At 46.7% G+C, this 9,680-nt stretch overlaps 1 long non-coding RNA gene across 1 annotated transcript; it reads left to right on the forward strand.

Moving 5' to 3' along the window:
- The first annotated feature begins 798 nt into the window (after window positions 1-798).
- Window positions 799-8,308, forward strand: LOC309333638. The gene is made up of 3 exons (XR_014152625.1): window positions 799-817; window positions 1,879-2,027; window positions 5,319-8,308. It is a non-coding gene; the product is annotated as an uncharacterized lncRNA (long non-coding RNA).
- Window positions 8,309-9,680: the final 1,372 nt, after the last annotated feature.

The following is a 9,680-nucleotide window of genomic DNA, read 5'->3' on the forward strand; positions in this document are numbered from 1 at the left end:
AGGGTTTCAGGCCTACCTCAAGATTGTCAGGGACTGAACCTGGGACCTTCTGAATGCAAAGCAGGTGCTCTACCACTGAGCCACAGCCCTTTCCCAGAACAGGGGCACGTCAAGCTGCATTCTACAGAGTTAGAGGGTTGGTTCATCAAGTCCTGAGAGTCTTCATAAGAATTTCTAAGGCAGCCTTTCTCAACCTGTGGGTCCCCAGATGTTGTTGAACTACAACTCCCATCACCCCTAGTTGCAAGGCCAGAGCTCAGGGATGATGGGAGTTGTAGTCCAACAACATCTGGGGACCCACAGGTTGAGAAACACTGCAAGGGGACTTTCTTCTGGCCCTTTAGGTTGAGGCGTAAATGTATATATTTTAGAGGGTGCTTTGAGTGATCGCCAAAGAAAAAGAAAGTCAGAAGCAGGCAGAGCATAGTAGCCATTAATAACCCTCTCCACCATTAATCTGTTCCAGTCCTCTTTTAAAGCCTTCTACGTTGCTGGGCTCCACTGCCTCTTGTGGGAGCGGGTTCCGTAATTTAACTATGGGGCCCTGTGTGTAGAAGCGTGTTCTTCTGAAATGTCCTGCAGTACCCACTCTCAAACACATGGAGGGAGTGTTGCATTTTCTTTGCCTCCGCTCGGTACACTTGGGTTTGCCTTGCACTTTTAAGCCAGCCAACTATGCTCTGCACAACTTTCTTCCTTTCTTTGTTAATGGATTGGAAACTTTTTCTCTCTCCCCCCCCCCCTCCCCGCTCCTTCCTAGCCTCTCTGTCTCTCCCTTTTCTTTCTTTTTGTTGTGCAGAGGTCCTCCCTATGCCAGGTAAAATTGGCTACCCACCCTGATCTCTCTTTATGAAAAGCGGGGTTTCTCTCTCTCTCTCTCTCTCTCTCTCTCTCTCTCTCTCTCTCTCTCTCTCTGTGTGTGTGTGTGTGTGAGAGAGAGAGAGAGAGAGAGAGAGAGAAACAAAGGGCAGAGAGGCAAGGAGAAAATTCTGCCACGCAGACTCTTTGACACAGCAGCCCCATTTGCCAGCTCTCTGAGCCTTGGAAACTGAGTCAGAAACAAATTTCAAACAGATGGGGGAGGATGAAGAAGCAGAAAGGTTTAGACACAGTTCCCAGCCTCAGCCTTGCTCAATTCATTCCCCACCTGCTTTTCAGACACCCCCATTGCATCTCCCCCCCTTTTTAGATATAATGGGGGGACACCACTAAGGAGCCCACTGTCAGAAATTGAGAAGTGTGTTGTTTTTTTCATTTACCCAGGACTGCAAGAGAAACCTCTTGAGATTCTATTCATTTGCACAGTTGCTTGGTAATGCCTTTCTTTGGGTCTTGTGGGCAGATAAGCGTCTTTCACGTTGGCCAGTGGGTTGAGATGGATTACCTTTGGCTATCCCTAATTCTAGATCCATTTAGCTGGAGACGCTGTGGTCTCAAGGGGATAAGGGTCTTCTGCAATGCAGAGCAGGCCAATCCAACCGACACCAGCTCTGCAAGGTCTTAGAGAGGGATTGATCCAGGCTTTGGGGACTGAGATCCCTTGAAAACAGAGGCCTGAACCTGGTTTTCTGCTTGCAAACTGTGTTGTGGTGGATGGAACCCCTTCTACCTTAACAAGGTTTTGGTCGAGTCCTTTCTCAGCCACTCACTCTGTTTATGTGCTTATTACCTTTATACCCCACATTTCCTCCAACGAGTCCTCCATAGTTCTCCTCCCTATTTATCCTGTGAAGTAGGTTATGCTAAGAGTGAGTGACTTACCCAAAGTTGCCCAGTGCGCTTCGTGGGTGAATGGGGATTTGACCCCTGTTGTCCTGGGTCCTAGACTGGCACTCTAACCACTACACTGCACTCTTGTGCCTCTTGGATCATGCCCAGGAGTCAGGAGCTGAGCCTCTCAAGAACTCCAGAAAGGCCTCAGCGGCAGAGGTTGTCATCATCATCCCTTCCAGGCATGGCTAGCGTCCAGCTATGATCAACGTCAACCAGAGTGATGCAATGCAGGCAGAAAGCTCCTTCAAATCCAGGTTGGAACCCCACCTCCCAAACCATCAACTACCCCTTTCATAACCAGTGGTGAGTTCTGTCAATTATTGAGACTGGTAGGGTAGAAGGCCAGCAGCAGGTGGCGCCAGAGCCAGCAAGAGGCAGGGGCGGAGCCAATGAAAGGAGTCCCTGAGAGGTGGAGCCAACTCATTCTAGTTGCATTTTTTAATTTAATTTTATTGTATTTCTATCCCAAAGCTTCCACCAAGGAACTCAATGTGGCGTACATGGTTCTCTCCCTCCTCATCTAAGCCCTACAACAACCCTGTGAGGTAGGTTAGGAAGAGAGGCAGTGATGGGTCCAGGCTCACCTAGTGAGTTTCATGGCTGAGTGGGGATTTGAACCCTGGTCTTCCAGGGTCTTATTCCAACACTCTAACCACTACGCCACACCCATCCTCTTCCCTGCTGAGTTCCCTCCAGGCAAAACAGAGGTGAAGGTCTTCTCTGCACTAAACATTACATTCAGTGTATATCCTACCACTTTAAACAGTCACAGCTTCCCCTAGGGAATCCTGGGAACTGTAGTTCTTCAAAGGTGCAAAAAGTTTGTAGGAGACAGCTGTGTTCCCCCTCGCAGAGCCACAGCTCTCAGTGTTCCCTGAAAAGAGGGACTGGTTGTTAAACCAGCCTGCGAACTTTAGCTCTGTGAAGGAGTCAGGGGTCTGTTAGCAACTTCCAGCACCTTTAACAAAATTCAGTCCATAGGATTCTTTTTGGGAAGGTGGCGGGGGGGGGGGGAGAGTGTTATGATACTGCTTTAAACAATTAGTGCAGATGGGGCCTAAGGCTGTGTCCACACCAAACATATTTAAAGCACATGGATTCTTCCAAAGAATCTTGGGAACAGTAGATTACCCCTAACAAAGCTACAATTCCCACAGTACCATTAAACTACAGTTCCCAGAACTTTTTCGGAGTGTGGGGGGTGCTTTGCATGTATGGTGGATATGCAGTTGAAGTAGTCAGCAACAAATATTCAGGGAAACTATGCACTTGAGGCAGCTGAGTTGAAAATAATATTAAAGTTGGTGGAGCCCTAAATTGTTTATTTAAATAATTTATATACCGCTTAGTCTCTAAGTGGTTCATAAAAAGGTAAAGGTAAAGAACCCCTAGCAGTTAAGTCAGTTAAGTCCAGAACAACTCTGGGGTTGCGGCGCTCATCTTGCTTTACTGGCCAAGGGAGCCAACATTTGTCTGGAGACAGTTTTTCTGGGTCATGTGGCCAGCATGACTATGCCACTTCTGGTGAAACCAGAGCAGCGCACGGAAACACCGTTTCCCTTCCCGCCGGAGCAGTACCTATTTATCTACTTGCACTGGCATGCTTTCGAACTGCTAGGTTGGCAGGAGCAGGGACCGAGCAACGGGAGTTCACCCCATTGCAGGAATTTGAACCGCTGGCCTTCTGATCGGCAAGCCCAAGAGGCTCAGTGGTTTGGACCACAGCGCCACCTGCATCCCCAAGTGGTTCATAGACAAGGGTAATGTGCACTGACCTCCACCATTAATCCTGACCACACACAAGAAGTGGGTTGGTTGAATATAGTTTTAAAGTACCCTTTGTCAAATGAGTCCAGGGCTCTCCTTCATTGGAGGTTTTTAAGCAGAGGCTGGATGGCCATCTGTCATGGACTAGATAACTCTCAAGGTCTCTTCCAACTCTACAGTTCCATTCCTTGCGGAACATCCTCCCATCAGATGTCAAGGAGATGACCCTTAGAAGACATCTGAAGGCAGCCCTGTATTGGGAAATCTTTTAAGGTTTAATGTTTTATTATGTTTTTAAATACGCTGGAAGCTGCCCAGAGTGGTTGGGGCAACCCAGTCAGATAAGCAGGGTATAACTAACTAACTAACTAACTAACTAACTACTACTACTACTAGTTAGTTACAATTGGAAAATCATCCAATTTGTTCTATGAAAACCATCCCATCTAAAATGGGCAGGATTTCAGTGTACATTGCACCTTATTAGGATCTTTTGCAATCTCTTTTCAGACTCTTTGTCTGATCATTTGGTGAACTGTAGAGTAGGAAAGGACTGTGAGGATAATTCTAGTCCAATCCCCTGCAATGCAGGAACTGTCCCATATGGGGAGCGAACCTGCAGCCTTGGCGTTGTCAGCACCATGCCCTAACTAACTGAACTATCCTGACTTGAATAAATAAATAAACAGTAATTTGCAATCAGAAGATCAATGTGATTTTAAAAAACAAAAACACCACCCTAACAAAATCAATATAGCAAAACAAAAACAAATAACTTTCAAAAGCTACAAAGAGCAGATTGAGATGAGCAAAAAGGGTCAAGAAACAACAAAGCACCTTGGCTATGAGGAAAGTCTTCACCGGTTGCCAAAATCTTTGCAACATCTGGGCCAAGAAGGCCTCCTTAGAGAGAGTATCCAAATTCCTGAAAATCTCCCAATTCTGGATGCCTAGCACACTTTCCCTAAAGTGGGTTGTAAGAACACAGCCTCTGTAGGGGAGTTTAAGTCCTGGGCAAGCAGGTATGTTGCATCAACCCATTTTGGGATCTGACAGTAAATGCCAAGGGATATAGGAAGGTGATTTATACCAAGTCAGACTTTTGGTTTATTGAGCTCAAGCTTGTCCGCACTGACTGGCTGTCACTTTCCAGGTTTCCAGGTAGGGGTCTCTCCCAGCAATGCCAGGAGATGTCACTGGGGATTAAACTTGGGACTTTCTGCATGCAACATCTCTTATGAGAAATCTCACCTCAACTCTATGTGAAAGCACAGAAATTGGGTTTCTGGCCAGATTTTTTCAGTTTTAAAGTTTCTGGTCCTCATGAATCTATACCCAAAACTTTCGGGTGGTGGAATAGGCAAGAAGATATGACCGTAAGCATTGTGAACCAACGAGGAGCTTTTACATCCTTGGGGTTGTTTCCAGCTCATCAATGAATCTATGCTAACCATGCTCATTGTTTTCAATGGGTGTACTCTGAGTAAAATTATCGTTTGGCAACAACCTCTGGTGTCCTAATGATTTTCTCATCCTTTCACCCAAATGAGCGCAGGTCATCAAGCAATGAAGTAGTAAAAACAATATTTATTAATAATAAAATAAAATGCACTTAAAACATTTAAGAAAACAATTAAGCACATCTAAAAAAAAAAAAGCCTTAAACCTTCTAGAACAGCCAAACCCCTCACAAGTAACATAAAACAACAAACTACTACTACTACTACTACTATTATTATTATTATTATTACAACCCATGCATCTTTTCCTGCCTGCAGATTGGTCCATGCTGACAGATCCCAGGTTCTGCAAAACAGAAACAATCTCATCAGCTAGATGGCTTATGCAAAGCATGCTCATTTGCATAAGCATTAGAGAGAATCCTTAGAGGAGGGAAGGGGCGATGACCAACCACGGAGGTGGGGAATGCACTGGGGAAGCAAGGAATATCATTGCAAGAGGACTCTTCTGTTTTTAAGAGAAGCCTTTTACCTTTTCAAGACAAAGGGTAATTTTACAAGAAAGAAGGAAAACGGGCAGCCTCGCCACTTGCTCAAAAGTAAGGCAAGCGCCACAGTAACCCCCCCCCCATCCTAAAATTTCAACAAAACCTGTTTCCCCCTTTGATCGCTTTTGCATGCAAACTCTGATGAAGGGTGGTTAGGGCAACAGAAGGGAGGAGGACATGGATGTTAATTTTTCAGTCCAGTGCTAAACCACCCCATTCAGTGGAATGGATAAAAACAGAGCCTCCAAGTGGCTAAAGCCCCTGGATGTGAAAAAGTGGGCCAAATTAAGAGGTCTTGGAACCAAAGTGAAAATTCAGAGTCGGGGTTAGGCGAGCCTCCCTGGGGGGGACCATTCAAGAGTTTGGGGGCTGCCATCAAGGGGGCAAGAAGCAGTGCAGTGTAGTGGTTAGCATGTTGGGCTAGGACCTTGAAGACGAAGGTTTGAATCCCCACCTCCCAACTCGGCCAAGAAGCTCACTGCGTGACCTTGGGGCCAGTTGCCACCTCTCAGCCAAACCTACCTCACAGGGTTGTTGTGAGGATAACAACAGAGTTAGGAGAACAATGTGACCACCTTGAGCACCTTGGAGGAAAAGGTGGGGTACTGATGCAAGAAATAAATAAGAAAGCCATCTCATACTGAATCAGAGCATTGATCCATTTATCTCAGCATAGTCTGCACGGACTGGCAGCTGCTCTCCAGGGTTTCAGGCATGGAGGCTCTTCCCCAACCCTACCTAGAGATGCCATTTGGGACTGAAAGAAGGACATTATGTATGTAATGCAGGTGGCGTTAACCACTGGGATGCGGCCCTCCTCCAGGTTTTTGTGATGGGGTGCTTGATCACCTGATCCCACGCAGCATAGATTCTCCACCACTGAGATTATCCACGGCTGGGAGACGGACCAGAAAGGCTTTATGGTCTGAACCAGCAGATCTTTGTGAATTGGCTGTGTGGACAGGAGGCTAGCGAACTAGGGTTGGATGTCAGCTCCAGAAGCTGTGGTGTCTGTAGCCCAAGGGTGCAAGGTGAGGGGGGCGAGTGAGAGAGAGAGAGAGGACGCTAGAAAACAAGGCAAGCCTCGTTGCTGCTTTCCGAGAGACGGTACATTTCCATTGCTAATGGCTGGACGGGAGCCAAACCACTTTTCTGAGATGCTTCCCTGGGAAAAGGCAGGCGCTGACTGGCTCGGAGGCAGATCTGAGCAGAGGCAGGCGAAGGATGAGCTCGGAGGCAGCTGGGCAGGCGGGTCTCCTCCGCACCAGAGCTCAGCCCTTCCGTAGCCAGGAGACAACAGACCGAAGTGGGTCCTGCAATCAACTCCGCAACCCATTTCCCCTTTATAGCTCAAAGTTTGTTGAGGCTCATTCTTTCAGGACGTTGAATAGATCCTCCCTCTTTCCTCCATCTGTTTCAAAGCAGACCATATGCTGCGACCGCTCTGGTCTGCAGAGGGGAACCCCTGCTTTCTGACCCCAGCGAATTGCTGCCCCCCTCCCCACTTTTGCATCAGATAACATTAAAAGAGCCTGGTTGCAGGATCAGGCCAAAGAGTCTAGTCCAGCATTCTGTTCTCACAGTGGTCAACCAGGTGCCCATTAGGGGAAGCCAGTAAGCAGGACCTGGGTGCAACAGCATTCTCTCTGCTGGTGATTCCTGGCAACTGGCGTTCAGAGGCAATACTGTACTGCAACAGTGGAGGTGGAATACTGTATAGCCACCATGACTGGCCATTGATGGTCCTATCCTCCACTGAAGAAAGTCCCTTGTTTTTCCAGGGAGGGCTGGGCAAGACCCCGTCTGCAATCCTTGAGACTTGCAGCCAGTCAACACAGATCTAGATGGTTCAATGGTTTGGCTGAGCAAGAAGAAGCTTCCTGCATTCTTACATTCACCCTCAGAGGTTCCTGTCTGCTAAGCTTCTGCATCAGCCACAGATCTGTGCAGGACAGAAAGGAAGGGGACATTGAAAAGAGACTCATGCAGAGACACAATGAGCACCTTTGCCCTGAGGCTGAGTAAATCACTATGTCACACCTCTGCTTCAGCAGGGAAGGAATGTTCCCATCACACCACAGACAGAGGCAGTGTGCAAGATATCCCACCCAAAGCAGAGAGTGACTGAACAGAGACAAGCCCAGAGCTGTGATTCGTGGAAGGACATAACCTGGCATCCTCCTCTCTGGAAAGGTGGTTTTTTTAATGCATCTCTTCACCTGAAGCAACTGAATGATCCAAACACCCCTTGGATGCAAAAACACACACAGCCTCAGGAGGAGGCAAGGTCAGAGGGATCAATCATGCAGAGACACAACAGGCTGCCTCCTCTGCGGATGCTCACTTGCAGGCTTGCCAGAGACTTTATTTATTCAATCAATTTATTTAACTGAGGCAGCAATCAGCACTCTTTCTGGAAAATGAGCATTGCTGAGCACAGTGGGCATTAATTCAGGGTAAACATTTATGGATTTGCACTGTGAGTTTATTTCATTCTCTTTCATTCTTCTATATTAATTAATACACTGGTAATTACTGTATAAAAGGGCATTCCCCCTCCCTCCATATGGAAATCAACATTATAATTAAGCCGTCTTTATAATGCTGGACTTTTAGACCTTCCAGGATGTTGCCAGAGTGGGGACTTTCTATAAAATGAACTCAGGTACATATCAGGTTTGAAGATCCCAAATCCAGTTGATGGGTCATGGTGGGCTCTTCTGATTTTTTATTTTATTAAAGATTTATTGGTTTACAAAAGTATGTGCAATGTCTCTTTTTTCAGGTTACATTTTCCAAAGGTCAGTTTCATTTGATGAGACATTAGGGTTACAATAGGAAGAAAAAGGGGGGAAAGGTGGAGGGGGTCATGGGGGTTGGGGTTGGGTGGCGATGTTTGGATTTTACTTAATGTTTGTGTGGGGTTTTGTGATAGCGTCGCTTGTGTGGGCTCTCTTTACTATTCGCTTGTGTTCCTTTGGTGGTGAGAGAGGTTGGGGTTGGCCAAGGGTGCGGTTGTTTGTTTGTGATTGGCTGTGGTGGGTGGGCTCTTCTGACAACAGCAAACATATAGTCTGGGCAGTGCCAGGACTTTTAGTGCAGGCCCTATTTTCCTTCTATAATGGGGGACCAGAGCTAGTGCCATATCTTTGTAGGACTCTAAGAACATAAGGGGAAACCCTGTTGAATCAGGCCAGTGGCACATCTAGTCCAGGCTCCTGCCCTCACAGCGGCCAGGCAGATGCCCATTATAGTAAGCACTCGAGCAGAACCCTGTGGTTTCCAGCAACTGAGTCCTGGACAGCACAATTAAAGAAGGATATTGACAAGCTGCGATGTATGCAGAAGATGTCAACCAAGATGACTGAGGGCCTGGAAACCAAGCTGGGCATGTTTAGCCTGGAAAAGAGGAGGCAGAGGAGGTAGGGCAGCCATCTTCAAACATCTAAAGGGCTGTCACATGGAAGATGTGAGCAATATTGTTTCCTTCAGAGGCTAGGACCTGAACCAATGGATTCAAGTTACAAGAAAGGAGATTCCAACATCAGGAAGAACTTTCTGACTGTAATAGCTGTCTAGCTGTGGAATGGACTCAGAAGGTGGTGGACTCTCCTTCATTTGAGTTTTCCAAGCAGAGGTTGGATGGCCATCTGTCCTGTAGGATCTAGCTGAGATTAATGCATTGCAGGGGGTCAGACTGGATGACCCCTGGGACCCCTTCTAACTCTACACTTCAGTACTGCTTCTGACTGTGGAGATCAGAGCTAGTAACCCTTGGGCACCTTCTCCTCCATGAATTTGCCCAATCCTCTTTCACATCATCCAAGCAGGTGGCCCATCACCGCCTCCTGCAGGAGTGAGTTCTATAGTTTAACTATATGCATGAAAAAAAGTCATTTCTTTAATCTGTCCTGAATATTCCAACATTCAGCTTCATTGAATGTTCTCAAATTCAAGTGTTATAGGAGAGAAGGAGGAAAACTTCTTCATTTCCTGCATCGTACTATAAACATATATTATATCCCCTCTTACTAGCCTTTTTGCTAAACTTTTGCTAAAGTCTGAAGGATTGCAACCTTTCCTTGTGCGGGAGATGTTCTATTACACCACCACCTCTACCCTCGGATCATTT

This window comes from Podarcis erhardii, assembly GCF_964252035.2.
Source record: "Podarcis erhardii genome assembly, chromosome: Z".
NCBI classification, from domain to species: Eukaryota; Metazoa; Chordata; class Lepidosauria; order Squamata; family Lacertidae; genus Podarcis; species Podarcis erhardii.